This window comes from Hipposideros armiger, unplaced genomic scaffold (assembly GCF_001890085.2).
Source record: "Hipposideros armiger isolate ML-2016 unplaced genomic scaffold, ASM189008v1 scaffold_21, whole genome shotgun sequence".
NCBI classification, from domain to species: domain Eukaryota; kingdom Metazoa; phylum Chordata; class Mammalia; order Chiroptera; family Hipposideridae; genus Hipposideros; species Hipposideros armiger.
Window position 1 is genome coordinate 405,786 of NW_017731371.1, and position 18,134 is coordinate 423,919.

The 18,134-nt window shown below is 38.0% G+C and overlaps 1 protein-coding gene across 3 annotated transcripts in view; it reads left to right on the top strand.

The window, feature by feature from the left end:
* The first annotated feature begins 1,913 nt into the window (after positions 1-1,913).
* Positions 1,914-18,134, top strand: part of ZNF475 (zinc finger protein 475) — a 51,738-nt gene continuing 35,517 nt past the window's right edge. Inside the window, exon 1 of one of the 3 annotated variants that reach the window (XM_019635283.1) lies at positions 1,914-2,084. The gene's annotated coding sequence lies outside the window, so the exon portion shown is untranslated. Of the gene's footprint in view, positions 2,085-2,653; positions 2,771-18,134 lie in introns of those variants that run through there. The other 2 variants (XM_019635282.1, XM_019635284.1) reach the window with 2 other exon arrangements.

The following is an 18,134-nucleotide window of genomic DNA, read 5'->3' on the forward strand; positions in this document are numbered from 1 at the left end:
TGTGTATATATATATATATATATATATATATATATATATATATGCCACTTAAAAGTTTTGGTCCCTTTAAAAGACAGAGAGAAGGAGAGAGAGAAAGGGAGTGAGGGAAGGGAGACAGACAGGGAGGCAGAGAGGAGAGAAAGGGGCAGGCCCCTAGGAAGGCCTGTCTTACCAAGATGAAATAAATTTGAACACCACAAAGTTTAATATAAGCAGAAGCTACTGACCCATGAATTTCTAATGGATCCAGAATTAGAGAGAAAACAAAGGCCCCTCTCCAGCCAGTTTCAGAAGCAGCCCTGATGACTGCAGAAAAGCAGCTGGCAACTTGGCAACGCCACCAGGGAAGAAAGGGCGGTGAATGCACCAAACTGTTAGCTGCCCGGCTAACACGTGCCCACGGGTGCAGGAGCGGGGGCTCCCAGGACTCCAGAGGTCAGCAGCTCCAGTCCAGATGAAGAACTCTTCGCCCTCTTTTAGCATGAAAATAACCTGCTCTCTCTGGTGTTTTCCTGGGGTTGTTCTGTCCTAGGCCAGCAGTTCCTATCTGTTCTTCTGCCATCTGGCCCAAATAACTGGCCACTTGACTGAATCCTGGGTGTACATTTGGGATCCTGTTTGTTTGTTGGGCAATTTCTTTAGAGAAATGTCTCATTTAACCCACAATAGGGCTGAGAAAGTATGCGGATTGTGTAAAGTGAGAAATAGGTCAACTTGGGGCCCACAAGTTGGTCAAAAGCCAAATGCAAAACTAAGTTTTCTTGCCCTTGTCTTAATTTAGTCACTATCACAACAACTCTTAAGTCATTCTAGGCACGCTCGTCCTTTATATGTGACATCTTCTGAAAGGTTTCAGAGGAAAAGCATCCAACTTAGAAAGATTTTATGTAATTGAGATATCTGTAAATCTCTGTGGAGGATATATCCATCTTTTGAGCATTATATTATAGAATGTGAAGATGTAGAACTTCATTATCCAGCAGGGGCTTTAGACTGTGAGGTCTGAAGTCACCTCAACAAAATTAGCAGTCCTGTGAATTACCTGTATATCCCAATTCACTTTTCGGGGCTGAGGGACAGAATTTGGGAATCTTATAGGTTAGGGTTCTTCCCCTCCCCCAACACCTAACCCTAAGGAACACTTAATAAAATATTTCTTAATCTCGTCATCCAGCGATTACTACAGTTAACATTTTGGTGAATGTTCTTTAAGAGCACACACACGGAGTTTAATGAGATCATACTATTTCTTCTGTTGTGTAGCTTCACCTTTGAGAAATATTTTGTGTACTTTTTTCCCATTTGAAAGAACTCTTTTACCTCATGAGCTTTAATGTGTGCAGGGTGTTTCATTGTAGGGATTGTACCACATTTAGCTGACTGTCTCAAAATATTTTGCAATAGGAGGTTTAAAAAAGTTATGTCAGATACGTTTTAAAATGTTGTTGACCTTAGTTTTTTTAAATGTGTGCTATATCTTAGGGCACATTAGAAAAGAAACTAAGCATAGAATCTACATTGTGTACTTTCTTGCATTTTAAACCATAACACTGGCATCCTTTGAGAACATCCATCTCTCTGTTTTAGAAGAGGCCAAGCTCTCCTAATGCAGATGATCCTTTTTAAAGACACTAGAAAAGATCAATAAGACACTCAATAAATGTTGCTTCTTTCTCTTCCCTAGGAAATAAAGTTGTTTCCACCCTGTTTCCACCCATTTTCACAGTTTGATGCCTAGTCCATTGGTAAAGTTCCTGGAGCCAACTTCAAAGAAAGCTGAGGCCCATACTTATTTTGCTGTCCGCTTGCGTGTTCCTCAGCCCCTTGTTTTGGATTTTTCCTATTGGTTACTAGAGGACTCAGTCCTGTCCCTTTTGTTGACAGGTTGCCAGGAGACATTCAGGCAACAAAGGCTGGGGTTCCTGCTCTGACAGCCTCACATGCATAGGAACTCCCGCTGGAGGGGATGTGAATCGTGGAGCTCCCAGGGACTCTGCTCCTGTTTCCACCAGCCCCCTCCCCGAGGGGCTCGACAGGCCATGATAAAAGCTGAAATAAAAAGGTAAAAGAACAAATGTTACAAGGTGAGCCTCTCAGCTGTGCTTTTCCTTTGTTGCCTGGTAGCTAGTCAGTCTCAAATCTTACCTTTCAACTAATAATGGCTGCTTACTTTAGACATTCTTGATCTCTTCTACTTCTTTCTCACCAGTATGTGGGAAAAAACCTCAAGTGCTATGAGATAAAATAAGTATTTTATTTCACTGAATGAAGGGATGATTTTAAAAATAATTTTCTTCAAATAAGAGTAGATGTTTTTAACATTAATCCAGGACTATATGTTTATTAGCCAAATTATCCTTGAAACGAAAGGGGTGATAAAGGCTGTACTTACTCACTTGGCAGATTTTTTTAATTAATTGAGATGAAATTTACATGGAGTGAAATGTAACTGATGTTAAGTTCTTAAATTCAAGTTCCTAAAAATCAATGAGTGTGATAAATCCCTACAACCACCCTACATCATTTGCATCAAGATATAAGATATTTCTATCACCCAGAAAGTTTCCTCACATCCCTTCCAGTCAATCTTCCCTCCCTAGCAACGACTGTTCTGATTTCTGTCACTAGGGAATCATCTGGCTGCTGATGAACTTCATGTAAGTAGAATAATGTACTATGTGTTCTTATATCTGACGTCTTTGGCTCAGGAGAATGTTTCTGAGATTCCTCCATGTTGCTGTGTATATCACTAGTTCAATTCTTTTTATAGGTGAGTATTGTTACATGATACGATTATTTTACATTTTTTAATCTATTCTCCTATTGATTGGTGTTTGCTTTGTTTCCAGTTTGGGTCTCCTATAACTACAGCTGCTATAAACATTCTTGCACAAGTCTTTTGGTGGACATGTGTTTTGATTTATCTTGGGTTTAGATCTTGGATTGAAATTGATGGATGATAGGGTAGACATTTCGTTTAACTTTATAATGGGTATGAAATGATATGTCACTGTGGTTTAGTTTGATTTCCCTGATGACTAATGAAGTTGAGCATTTTTACATGAGTTTGTTGGAGATTTGTATCACTCTTTTGTTAAGTATCTGTTCACATTCTTTGCCCTTTAGATTTGTTTCATTTACATATTATCTTTATTGATATATAATTCACAAACAATAAAATGCACCCATTTCAAGTACGAAATTTAATGAGTTTTCACAAGTGATTAAATCCATGTAACCACCAACAATATTAGTTTAAGAACATGTCTATTAACCTTTGTAGTCCATTCCCCACCCACCCATCTACCCGCCAAGCAATCACTGATCTACTTTCTGTCACCTACACATTAGCCTTGCTTGTTCTGCGGTTTCATTTGTGGAATAATTTAGTATATACTCTTTTGTATCTGATTTCTTTTATTCAGCATAGTGTTTTTGAGAGGGATCCATTCATTGATGAGTAGCTTCTTGATTTTTATTGTGGACTAATATCCTATTGCATGAATATGCTGTAATTTGTTTATCCATTTACCTATTGATGTATACTTATGTTGTTTCCAGTTTTTCATTATTAAGAGTAAAAGCTGCTATAAACATTTGTGCATCTCTTTTTGTAGAAAGATATTTTCACTTTTCTTGGATAATTATTAGGGATGGAATGGCTATGTCATCAGGTAGGTATAGATTTAACTTTGTGAGAAACTGACAAACAGTTCCCCAGAGTAGTAGTAATATTTCACATTTCCACCAGGCGTGTAGGGGCGTTCCAGTTTTTCCATATCCTCACTAACACTTGGTATTAGCAGTCTTTTTAATTTCAGCCATTCTAGTGTCTGTGTAGTGGTATGTTTATAGTCTTAATTTGCATTTTTCTAATGACTAACAACTAATGATGCTGAGTTTTAATTCATGAATATATCAATTTTTTATACATTTTCTGTTGTGAATAATCTATTTAAAACGTTTACCCATTTAAAAAAACTGGGTTGCTTGATATATGACATCATATATATGCATATATAATGATATAAATCATTTTCAAATATATGTCTTGCAAAAATTTCTTCCCAATCATCTATGGCCTGCTTTTTAGTTCTTAATGGTGTTTTTCAAAGAGCAGAAGTTTCTAATTTATATGAAGGAAAGTTTTAAATTATTTTTCTTTTAAATTTAGCGACTTTTGTATTTTGTCTAAGAAATCTTTATAAACATCGAAGTCATGAAGATACTCTCTGTGCTTTCTCCTAAAAGCTCTATAGTTTTCACATTTATATATTTTATATAGCTTTTATATTTAGTTCTGTGATGCACATTGAGTTAATTTTTGTGTGTGGTGAAAGTAGAGAGTTGACATTAATTTTTCCCTTACATGTATTCAGCTGTTTCACCATCATTGTTTAAAAAGATTTTCCTCTCTCCATTAAATTGTCTTGGCATCTTTAGAAAAAATAAATTGGCCACATATGTGAATCAACTATATACTTCTGGACTCTATTCTGTTACATGAATCTATTTATCTATCTCTATTGGCATCATTAATATTTAATAAGCCAGCTCATCCTGGCTTATAAGTAGTGAAGCAAGTATTGAAAACAAATATACAAGTTGAGTCCTTCCATGACTGTTTTCCAATGGACCCATGCAGAAGAATTTGAATCAAATCGAGCATTTTTTTTTTGCATGTTGTCCAGATTTTTCCCAAGGCAGTACAGTAGTCCCTCCCCATCCAAGAGGGTGGGGATACATTTCATGACCCCCTGTGGATGCCTGAAGTCATGAATAGTACCAAACCTATATATACCATGTTTTTTCCTTTACATGCATACCTATGATAAAATTTAATTTATAAATTAGGCACAGTAAGAGATTATCAGCAATAATTAGTAATAAAATATAATTGAACAATTATAACAGTTTACTCTAATAAAAGTTCTATGAATGTAGTCTCTCTCTGTCAAAATACCTTAATTGTACTCACCCTTCACTTAAAGGAAGCACTTTATGTCTTCTCTTTGGCATATCCTAATTGCCAGCATCACTGCTCTTGTGCTTTGGGGCCGTTATTAAGGAAAATAAGTGTTACTTGAACACAAGCCCTGTGGTACCAATAGAGAGAGAGTAGATCTGATAACCAAGAAGGCTACTAAGTGAGTAATGGATGGGAAGCATACAGCATAGATATGCTGCACAAAGGGATGACTCAGGCCCAGGTAGGACAGAGAGGGATGACGTGAACCTCTACTCAGAATGGCGCACAATTTAAAATTCATAAATTGTTTATTTCTGGAATTTTCCACTTAATATTTGCAGACTGCAGTTGACCGCAGGTAATCTGAAACTGTGGAAAACAAAGCTCTGATAAGGAAAGATTACTGTAATCTGATTTTAAGTGATTTTATAATAAGCAAAAGCCAAAAATATAAATATCATATAAAGCCAAAAATATAAAGTTATAAATTTATTCAAGCATTGTAATCCCAGTTACAGAGATGTATGTTTCAAACCCATTTATATAGAATGTGACTTTAACTTAATTTTTATTCATTTCTTTCATTAATTTATTGAGTGTCTATTATATTCCAGACACTGTGTCAGACCTAAGGAAAGAGGGAAGGAGAATATTTCCTGGATCATAATTCCTGCAGGGAAACATTATTTATAATCTTTATTCTATTGCCTGTTTAGCAATGTGTTTCTCACAATTGCAGAGAAAAAAAATTGTACGTGATTAAAAAAAAGCATCAGATTAAATGCTTCATGCATTCCTATGAATTGACAGAAAATTATCAGTACTCAAACATTTACTAAGGACAAACATTTTCTCAGGCTTTCCAAGTTTGCTATCATTGTCATTAAATATCCATTTCTTTTGACCCTGAGAATGTAAACTGTCATTTCTTTCAGTTCTACTTTTCTGTTTATTTTACAATTTTAATCTTATATATTATTTCTTAGAGAAATTTGCTTGCAAAACTGGACTTTAATATGGCTTTTTATTCTCTGTGTCTATATAATTTAAATAAATGTGTAATAATATTTTAAATAATTTTCCCAAACTCTCTGGGGAATAAAACATTTTCAAGAATATGTACAATTCTAAAAAACTGTAAATGGTGAAGAATGTGAACAATTTCAGAACAGCTTTCCTGAGGGGACAGTGATGATTCCTGTGGAGTCTTAAAAACATTGAAGCATTTTTTAAATATCACAGCATACAAGTATGGCAATAGGCATACAGCATGCTGGGGTCTGCCGGGAGGAAGAATGTAAAGGACACACGTTGTAATAGGTTAAAAGTGATGACCAGCTGCAGATAGAATGTCTAGGGTGTAATGTGTAGACAAGCATTTTTTTTTTGAGAGACCATGCTAAGAGGAGCATGATAGAGTTCTATGCAAGCAAAACTTGGTGTAGGAGTCTGGCAGCACTGAATGCTATGTTGTAAATTCACGTTGATTAATAATTGGATGTTTTACTGTTAAAATAAAATGGAATCTCATTTGTATGCTATAATTAACTTTTCCTATAAATACCCAAATAGTATATAATTTAGGCTTTGTAGGGCATATGCTCTGCAGTTGTAGGATAAAAGCAGTCAAAGACAAATACATAAATGAGTCAGTGTGGCTCTGTTCCAATAAAAATTTATGTACAAAAAGAAGTAGACAGCTCGCCAGATTTGGCCATTGAGCTGTAGTTTCTTGACCTTCGTTCTAATCATCCAGGTATTCTGATGAATTACGTTGACAGTTAAAGGCCTACGGCCTCGAACCGGTTCTTCCTCTGAGTGCCTGGTCCTTTGGGCTCCCTTCAGGAGAGAGATGACTTCCAAGGACAATGAAACTTTGCAAGTCACCTGCATTCAGAACACATGTGATCAAGAGGGACAATATATGAATAACCTCAGCTCAGGAAAGCCGAGCTCTCTGCTTCTGCTTTAGCTTCCTACCTAGTCATACAGCACCAGTGCGCGTGTCTGCCCAGTTATATAGCGCTCTCTGGTGTGCCAGTCTAGCTCCATTGTCAGTGGGGAGGGGCGCTCCATGCCATAAATGCTGGTTGCTCATGACTTGATAAACAGTCGTTACCCTGAGGTACACAGCTTGACCCAGTACAGTCTCTGGCTGGATCTTCATTTCTCTTGGATTCGGTAGTTCCCCTTCTAGAGCTGGACCATTAATCCCTTGAGTTAGTATTGGAAGGAGGCTTGAACAAGGATTCTCAGGTATCCCTAAGACCTGAACAGATACCTCAAAACTAGCTGTTAACTCTTCTTTTCCAAAAATCCTTATATGTTTTTATTCCTCTATTTTAATAATGAGCTTAATTTCTGTTTAAAAATTTAGTATAAAATCAAACTAATGTCAGCTCATAAAAGACGGATTATATTTTGTTAGCACCTACAATGTGCCTGGCACTGGGCCAGGTACTGGATAACTATGGAGAGAACAAACAAACCCCTAATGTCTTAGAGTTTACATCCAAATGAAGGAGACAAACACTACAGAAGCAAACAAACAAGCGAAAAACGTACTCAGTAAGTGCTGTGAGGAAAAAGTAAACCGCAATGCCACTGAATGTAACTGTGATGGTGGTAGTGGCAGTGGTGCATGTATGCATGTATGTATATGGGCATGCACATCTCTGTGGGCATGCGCATCTCTGTGGGCATGCGCATCTCTGCGAGCATGCGCATCTCTGCGAGCATGCTGTGTGTCTTTGCATTTACGTGCATATGTGTGTTTGCATGTATGTCTGTGTACATGTACATGTGTGTCCATGTATGAGTTTGAGAGAGAGAGAAATTACTTGAGAAAGAGTAGTCAGGAAGGGCTTCTTTGAGTTGATGATATTTAAACAAAGGCCTGAAGAATGAAATGAGAAAACTATGCAAAGAGCTGGAAGAAGATTCTAGGCAGTAACATGAGCATGTACAAAGCCCGTTTCTAGTCCCTCCCCTAAACCACCCCTGAGTGAGTACATTTGGTTTGTTTGAGGAACTGAAATGTGAACATGGATGAAGCACATTTTAGACAAGGGAGGGTGAAGGGAAACCAAGGCAGAGGCATAAGAGGGGGCACCAGGTATAGAGGGGCCTTTATGGTCAGGAATTTGGATTTTGTTTTCAGAGTAGTGGGCCAATCATGCTACACTTAGGGGAGGTTTAGGATTTGTTTTGTAAATTAAGTAGGTAAATACGGCTATTCTGAAAAAGATGGGTTAGAGGTGGCAAAGGTGGGGGTGGTTATTCACCCACTGTGGCTGAAAAAGCATGTGGATGGATGGTGAGGCTGGTTCATTCCCCAGCCTGGCAGTAAACCTAGGAGTGCCCACAAAATACCCGCAAGGGGTAACCGGCCACATCAGTGATAGATAAGGAAATGTTCCTGTGTGAGTTCATATAGTATCACGAGAGGTTGTCCAATATCAAAGGAGTAGAATGAAGACAGGAGTGAAAGAATATAGGAAGGGAGAGAGATATGCTAAGATGCAAAAAGCAGAAAGAAGAGGAGATGAGAAAGTGAGCAGAAAGCAAGTATAAGCACCGACTAGAGTAGGATAAGATATTTCCTTTCTGCCAAATCATGAATAGGCAATCATATAGGGAATGAAAAGATGCTAAATATTTTTTAGAGTGTCCACCAATCCCTTCTATCTTTTCTCCTGTTCTCGTCTCCACTTCCCCACGTCTGCTATGCAAATCCACAATAAGATCAAGAACCTAGTTGGGAGCTGGGAAAACGAAAACATCATCATCTCAGCCTGGCCTCACCATCCGTGTGACTTCTCCCAAGTCAAAGATGTGGTCAACATTTATTTTTAAATTACTGTGAAATGAACAAAGAACAAAATGAGAAGTAAGGACTAGAGATAAAAGAAATAAACAATTGGAGAAAGACTCAGCATTCCATTTTCAGTGAGATTTATAGCCAACAATCATCCTTATTAGTACCATCTGAGCTGGTTATAATCCAGTATATTATGACCAAATAAGTGTTAGTTAGACCAGCATCCTGGCATGGAGTCATTGCTAAATGAAGATTATCACGATGATTATCAATATGTTCTCTTGACCTAGAAGGAATGTGGAGAAGGATGTATAGAGGGTGTGTGTGTGTGTGTGTGTGTGTGTGTGTGTGTGTGTGTGTGTGTGTGAGCAATTGGAAACAGAGTGCTTGATGAAATGATAATAAGTAGAACTAATAAAATTCCAGCCTCTTGCTAAGCAACTATATATGTTCATCGAAAGGATGTAAATACATATATTTAATATGTAAAAACTTTTTATGTTATAGCTCATTCTCAAATCAGAAATCTGTAATAAGAAATTAGTATTTATATTGCTTGAATCAGTTCTTGGTACTTCCTCTCAAAAATACAAAATGATTGTGCAACATTAAAATATTGTAGATGAACCTTGATTTGCTTTATCTATTCAGTTCCAAGTGAACCATCTTATATATGAAACACATGACATTTCAATCCACAAAAATTAAAACCACATTTTCCTTTTCAGTTAACCTATTTCCTATGTCAAGTACCATGTCAAGTGGAGTTTAATTATTTTAACTTTTGGGGTATTTATGGGTGACAGGAAGTTTCCAAATAAAGTTTTCAACAGAGGCTCTCAGGGAAAGCTTATGATAAGTAGCACAGGAATACTGTTCTAGCTAAAGTCATTTAAATAGACACTCTCCATTGCTCGCCTAAATAAAATAAGTTATATTGTGATTCATCAACAATTTGATAACCTTTAATGTAACTGAATCGATTTCAATGTTAATGTTAGAACTGGAATTTAACAATTAACCAAAGTGGATCAAGATTTGTAGCCTAAAATTGCCTAATTCTTCCACATGATATGTATAGTACAGATCCTAAATCTATGCATTTTCAAATATTGATTCCATAATGTCTTGAGAAGTGTCAGTCTCTTCTTATATGTTTTTTCCATATAATTATGGTATTATAATATCCTGGTATTTGAAAAATTAGAAAATTAGGAAAAATTAATGAAAGCCAGCTTACAACACTTAAATGGAAACATAAGAAGACAACTGTGAGGAAAGAATGGTGAACAAAAAAGGTAAAGCTCTTGAGAAATTTTCAAAGTCCACTGAAAGTAAATGAGGACTTATTAAGCACATCTCATCTATACTTTCCCCACCCTGAGATCAGGGTTACAACATAGTTCTCAAGACAGGGAAGAAGGAAATCCCTTTCTAGGCAGCACAGGAGTTATTTGCCATACTTGTCTTATAGTGGAGTAGCCTGAAAGGCCAGGAAAGGTGAAGGAGGGGAGTGGAAGGAAGGCCTTTCGCTGGTGTCCCATGGACCTAGGCGGATGGAGTTCTCTGAAAAGTTCACCTGGGAGCGGGGCTACCCACAAACCATCACAGAAAACTCACACAGGAAAAGAGCTCCACTGGACCTTAGGATTGGGGACCCTAGGATTGGTCCATCCATTCTGTATGAACATGGTAGGATGCCATCACTTAAGTAATGCCATAGCAGTTGCATTCATGAGGGAAAGGCCAAGACCATCACTGGAGCATTAGTATTGTCGAGACTCTGATTGTTCTTTTCAAAAACAGGCTTCTTACTTTGATAAAAAAGATATGCCTCTATTTCTTTAAGTGTCTGGAGTAGGATCCTCTTTATTTGTAGTGGCACACAATTCTGACAGATACATAACTGAAGCAAACATATTGTAATAATTAGCCTGTTAACTCATGGGTGGAAGGGTTGGGTTATTTGGAAATTTCTCTAATGAATAATGTGGTGATGGTGATGGGAACGCAAAAATTATGTCACAAAATATCTCTTCTGGGCTCCACTGCCAGAGGCAATATTCTGGGCCGAGTGAATTATTAAATAAATCCAGTTCCAGGCAGGCCTTCTTACTGGACTCAAGTGTCCTTAGACAGTGGGGCATTTATTATAAGGATACATGTGCATGGAAACACAAGGGAATCTAACAACCAGGCCTCAGGAAGCACAAGAACTACATGTTCCAGAGGAATTCCCAGCCAAAGAGTTGAGTAGACTCTGTTCTCTGGTCCAGACCAAAATAATTAATAGGTAATTTTTCATAAAAGTTTCAGAATCCTAGAGGCAAGTCTAAGGAGCTTCTCAACCATTCTCTTTTTATTCCTGCTGAGTAGAGTGTTAATCAGATATTACCCCTCTTGGCTTTTCAGCCCTATGCTCATCAGGTCTCTTTCTTTAATTGTTTCAAAAGTCAGAGCAGAACTAGAGACCTGACCCTGCTCCCCTTGTTCCGGGAGGTGGAGAAAGAGGCCTTTTCACAGCCAAGCTCTGTGAACCGACCTGGTCACTGCTTTTCCACCTGTGAGATGACTTGCTTCCTCTTTTATATCTGAGGTGATGGACAGTGATAACACCGAATATAATTTTTCATTTCTTATGTGGATCATTGTGATAAAGACTTCTTGTATTCTCTGATTGGAATATCACAGCGTGCCAGGAGCACACATACTCTCTAGGCACAGAGTAAGATATGAAAACAAAGAGCATCACGTGTCTTTTGTACCCAAGTAGTGTCCCCACATTAGCCAGTTGCCAGGCTCTACTCTGTCTCACCCACATCACTTCCTCTCCTCCTATTCTGTCTTCTGCATAATTGATTTGCTGTGATGTTTCTTGCTGCTGCTCAACTTCACAACTCTTTCTCAGTGTTCTCTCTGTGTTAGCAACGACTGCCGACTCTTGTCCTTCCCAAAAGAGGAGTATAATGGGACCAGTTCATCTTCATCTCAGGCCCTGCCATAGACTGTTGCTGAGCCCATGGATTGGCAGCCTTTTGTCTGGTGCCCAGCTCTGTTCCATTCAGCTCAGATTGGGGATGGGGAATCGAGTAACATGTTTCATACTGATTAGATTAGATAATTTTAGAAAAGTTACTCATATTTCTCATAACTTTTCAGTATTCCTTTCCTTTTCAGGACTGCAGGTTGGAATGTCTTTTAATAAAATGTGAATAAAATGTGATTTGAGTTCATTGGACAATGAAAACTTTGGAATTCCTCAAAATACTTTAGCAAAAGAGAATAATTTCAAAATTCTGTACTTAGTCTCCTAATTCCGTTTTCCATCTTGCTGTATTGTTTATGACAATATAGGGATGAAGACAGATATTAAAGACATATAATAGCAATGATGACATCATACATATTACCTACCATAGTGTACTAAGCATTTTACCTTTCTTTCAATCCTTACAATAACTCTGCAAGGTGATATTATCATCCCATAAACATAAAATGAAACTGAGGCACAGGGAAGTTATATCCCAAGATGTCACAACTGATAGGCATTCTGGCGTTAGCATTGGACTAGGGCTGAGATTATAGGAGTGGTATGCAAAAACTGCTTTGGAGTGTAGACCAACAGAATATCACCTGATTCTTTGCTATAAGCTACTTTTCCTGTTTTTACTTAGAAAATTGGACTTTACTGGTATATTTCAGTTTGTTTGAACTTGGACTTTTTTTTCTAAATGTGATCGTGTCAAAATTAAGCTCTAAATGACCTGATCTCATGCAGAACAGAAAGGGGAATGGGAATTGGTTTAGCATCCAAAGAGAAGATGCTGTTGGAAATAAATTATTTCATCCTTTAAGCTCTGTCTAAATGTAGCAAAATTCTACAGCAGAAGTTCACTTGCTAGTCCAAAAATATTTGTCAAGATTTTTAACCAAAATATTTAGACATACGTCAGCTACTAGTAACATAAGATGGGACATGGAGGCATCTGTCTGAACCAACATTAAACAGAATTTCAGAATTGGAAGGAACATACAATGCAAGTCTGGCTTTGTGTAGTACACATAGTCTCACGAAGTTAGGAACAAATTACATTTTGTAAATCAGAGTGATCTATTTTCTTACTAAAAGTTTGCTTTTTGAGGAAATTCTGCAATGGACCCTTTTAAGAAACTAGAGAGCTTCCTTTGTGTAGTTCTTAAATGTTAAATGTTGATGATTTCATTACTCAAGATCTTTTTTCAATCATTATGTGTTATAATAAAATCTATAGATTCCTCATTTTCATATGGCAATCAAAATTCCTGAGATTAGCTATAATGCTTTTCATAATTTGTGTCTAATTTACCATCCCAGTTACTTATATCAATTATTCACCATTCACCTACATCTTACTACCCATCTGTACACACACACACACACACACACACACACGCATGCATGCATACACACACAACCACTCACATCTATCTACAAACTCATATATACACATCCATTTACACACTCACATCCCCACACACCAACACTCATCTAATCAGACCTATCCATGCACACCTCAATCACTCACCCCCATCTGCCCACACACATCTATTCACATCCATACCTCATTTAACAATTCATACCAATCCACACACTCACATGCACTTACATCATACCATCCACTCACATTTATCCATATACACACATCCATGTACATACATGTACACACACCAATGCACTCATGTTCATTTACATATTCACATATACATACACTCAACTACACATACTCATACACATCCCCGTAACCCCACCCATGTATTCACACCCCTCTTCACATACCCACCAACTAATATCCATCTACACACTTATGTACACACTCATCCATTCACACACTCATTTACTCACATCCATCTGCTCACACTTAATTACATACCTGCACTCATCTCTACTCACGTACATACCCATCTGCTCATAGGCATACTACACACTCAAACCCCTCCCCCCCACACCACCCACACCATACGTACACGTGTCCTTCCTGCCATAAACTAAGTCCCACAATTGTTCAAACATGTACTCTTTCAGGTTTCCACATCTCTGCATATGCTGGTTTTGTCAGCTGGAAATGTCTTTTCTGCTTCTCTCCCTATCTAACTTTCAAGAACTACCTCAAATGACACTGTTATTTTGCACATGAATGTTTATAGTAACTTTATTTGTAATAGCCAAACTGTAATCATCTCAAATATCCTTGAACAGGTAAAACAAATTATGGTATATGCCACAGAATACTACTCAGCAATTGAAAGAAGCTAATTATTCATTTTTTTCTGAATGGCTAGCTAGTATTTTCTTGATGTGTTTTTCTTAATTTTTTTTAATTCCCATGCCCCCAGTATCAGCTTGTCTCTGTATCTATGAGTCTGTTTCTGTTCTGCTTTTTTTTTTCATTTATTTTGTTTTGTTTTGTTTTGTTTTAGATTCCACATACAAGTGAGAGACTGCACTATTTGTCTTTCTCTGTCTGACTTATTTCACTTAGCATAATACCCTCTAGTTCCATCCATGTTGTTACAAATGATAAGATTTCATCTTTTTTATTGCCGAATAATATTCTGTCATGTATGTGTGTATGTGTGTGTGTGTGTGTGTGTGTATGTATGTATGTGTGTATGCCACATCTTCTTTATCCATTCATCTATTGATGGAATCTAGGTTGCTTCCATATCTTACCTATTTCTAGTAATGTCACAATGAACATGGGGCATATATATCTTTTCAAATTAATGTTTATGTTCCCTTCAGATAAATACCCAAAAGTGGAATTGCTGGATCATATGGCAGCTCTATTTTTAATTTTTTGAGGAATCTCCATTCAGTTCTTCCTAGCAGATGCACAATTTACAGTCCAACCAATAATGTATGAGGGTTCCTTTGTCTCCATGTCTTTAACAGCACTTGTTATTTATTGATTTCTTGATGATGGTAGCCATTCTGACAGGTATGAGGTGATATCTCATTGTGGCTTTGACTTGCATTTCCCTGATGATTAGTGATGTTGAGCATCTTTTCATATGTCTATTAGCCATCTGCATGTCCTCTTGAGAGAAAAGTCTATTCAGATTCTCTGCCCATTTTCTAATTGGATTGTTTGGGGTATTTTGTTGTTGTTGTTAACTTATACTAGTTCTTTATATATTTTGAATATTAACCCCTTATCAGATGTATCATTGGTGAATATTTTCTCTCATTCACTAGGTTGTATTTTCATTTTATTGATGGGTTTCCTTTGCTGTGCAAAAACTGTTTAGTTTGTCCTAGTCCCATTTGTTTATTTTTTCTTTTGTTTCCCTTGCTCAAGGAGATATGCCAAAAGGTATTGCTAAGAGAGATGTCAAAGAGTTTACTGCAAAAACAACTAATTATGCATATATGAAATAACTTGGATGACTCTCCAAGGAATTCTGCTTAGAGAAATAAAAAACAGTCCCAAAAGGTTTCATACTATATAATTTCATTTATATCACATTTTGAAATGAAAAAAAATAAAAAATGGAGAGCAGATTAGTGACTTATGGGAGTAAGAGTTGGGGATTTGGAGGGTGCAGTGGGAGAGATAGCTGGGTATAAAGTGGCAAAATGAGAGAACTGTTCAGCACCTTGACTGCAGTGGTGGACATGTGCACAGGTGGTAAAATTGTATAGTGCTTAATATATACACACTCATGAGTGCAGGTAAAAGTGGATTGCATCAATGTGAATATTCTGGTTGAGATACTATAATTTTGTAAAATTTTACTGTTGGGTGAAACTTGACAAGCATACAAGGGATCTCAATATTCTTTGATCTGCATGTGAATCTGCAATTTATATCTCAATATAAATTGCAATTAAATATGCAATTATGATGTCATCATCAGACCAAAAAACGTAATATGAATTCTTAACATCTGAGCATCAAGCTTCATTTTAAAGGATCATGACATGATAAAACCAAATGAGATGAAATGCACTTAGGAAACTAAACTTTGAGATCCAAATAGTCAATTGCATCAGGGTAGACTGAAGGAGATCTGGCTCAGCTGCAGATCACATGACCATAACTGAGGCCTGGGGACACAGTGACAGGCAGACCAACCACTCACCAAGGCTTTACCCGGCACTCCCTGAGGCTGAATTACTGAGTAGGCCTTTCTTTGTGAAGGAGCACACAGGCAGGAAAACAGCAAGGGATAGCTCTCATATTTTGGGCAATTATATCATGTTGATGCAATAATTCTCTCCGTGTGACTCTCTTCTACTTATAGAGAAGTTCCAAGTATGACTCAATTGTAGACAAAATACTCAGTCTCACCCCTGTATTACAATGCAATCTATCTCTTCTTTCTGAGCAATGTCCTCAATGTTGTCATGCTCTTTGTATATTATATTCCAAATGTCATCTTTGCTTTGCTTGTGTTTATGTAGTGCATAGGAGATAACTAAACACTAATGACCATGAACTGTTGATGCCATTTAATGGGGTTACATAGAAAGTGTCATGGTGAAGCATGTTGGGGGATCCTTTTTATTCTAAAACTCTGCAGGGGAGGAAAACATGTTTCTACCCTTTTTTGGTTCCATGGCTGGGCCTGTGAAATAAACTGACAAGAGACAGATTAATGAGAGAAAACCAGAGTTTATTAAAAGGTGCATTGTGCATAAACATGGAGGACTCAGCAATGAGTAACTCAAAGAGTGGTAAGGATTTGAGGTTTATATAGCATCCTAACAAAGAACAATAAATTTGTTGAGAAGTGACAAGACAAAGGAAAAGGGATTTAGGCTTATAGGGGCAGCAAACTGCAGAAAGGTAAATAGGCGGGAAGGAAACTAATAGAAGATAAAGGCTATTTAGTAGTGCTGTTATATAGGTCCCTCTTGGTGTCAGTTTCGGGGCTGATAAGAGCCTGGAGTTTCTGCCCTTCCTTGTATAGGAAAATGAGAACAGCTTTACAAATGTATGTCTTGCTTTGAGGCAAATAAAGGGAGGCACAGGGCCAGCTGACTGGCGCATTGGTTGGGAGCTGGCTTGGGATACCAGAGGGCCCCGGTTCGGATCCCACATATGAGGGCCAGTGACACTGCCCTCCACGGCTGAGATGCTGAACAACGGCTCAACCTGGAGCTGGGCTGCCGTGAGTCACCGGCGACGGCGTGGGCTGCAGTCCCTGTGGCAGTGGGTTGCCATGGGCTACCGTATGTAGCCAGCAGCCAGCGTGAGTGGCCAGCAGCTGCAGTGAGTGGCCATTCAGAAGCCGGCGACTGATCTGCCTCACCCCGGAAGAGCGCAATGATGGTGCCAACTTGGGCCAGTGAAGCAACGTCCTCCACAACTAGACTGAAGACCAAAATGACAGCAACTTGTCTGTTCCCCTTCCCCAATTCCCCAGTGCTGTTCCCATCCCCCCAATTCCCCAATAAAAAAATCTTAAAAAAAAATCAAATAAAGGGAGGCAGAGCACTTTTCTTGTATCTGCTTTTTCTCAATTGCCTTCAGCTCAAGATAATCCTTATGCCAAAGCGGCGATTCTGATACCCTACAATTCCAAATACGGAATGAGTGTACTAAATGGAAATGTCTTTTCAGCTCAGAATCCAAACTGGAAGTGACCCTTCCCATCAAGGAAGGGTTTAAATATCCACCTCCAATTAGAGAAGACTGAGCATTGTCCTGAGAACACAATTGAAAGGAGAGAAAGAAAACATTTTTATGTACTCAGCACTCTCATTAACAAGAAATGTAGTCAATTAGCCAGGAACAGTGTGCATTTAAATCAAGTGTCTGAAGAAAATAGTCAATAAAGACTCTACCTGATGTAACTATGAAGATGCCAAAACAAAGAATACAGTCAGCGAGGAAAGGGTAGAACAAGCTTGAAATGCAGGCAGCAACAATGTACAGACTACACTATACAGGAGAATGCAAAATCTGAGAAAAGTATTCCCTTAGTCACACTGGTTGAGGGTTCTCACCAGAGAACTGGATGCCACAGTGTAATGTTATGTGAATATTTATCCTTTTGGAACTATAGAGTGAATTGTAATTATCATTCTAAAGGGCTGACTGGGGCCTCTCAGCAAGGACCCTGGGATGGAATCCAGTGGAATCTAGAGTTGGGTGACTGAGCTGACTATTAAGATTCTGGGCTCAGTGTGGGCAAAACTAGCTGAGCAACATTTTTGCAGAAAGCTTCACAGCACTGATCTCTTTCTGCTGGGGTGTTTCAGTTTTCTATTATTGCCGTAGCAAGATGCCACAGCTTGGCTGACGCCTTGATTTTAGCCTCAGGAGATCCATGGTAGACTTTTGACTTATGGAACTATAA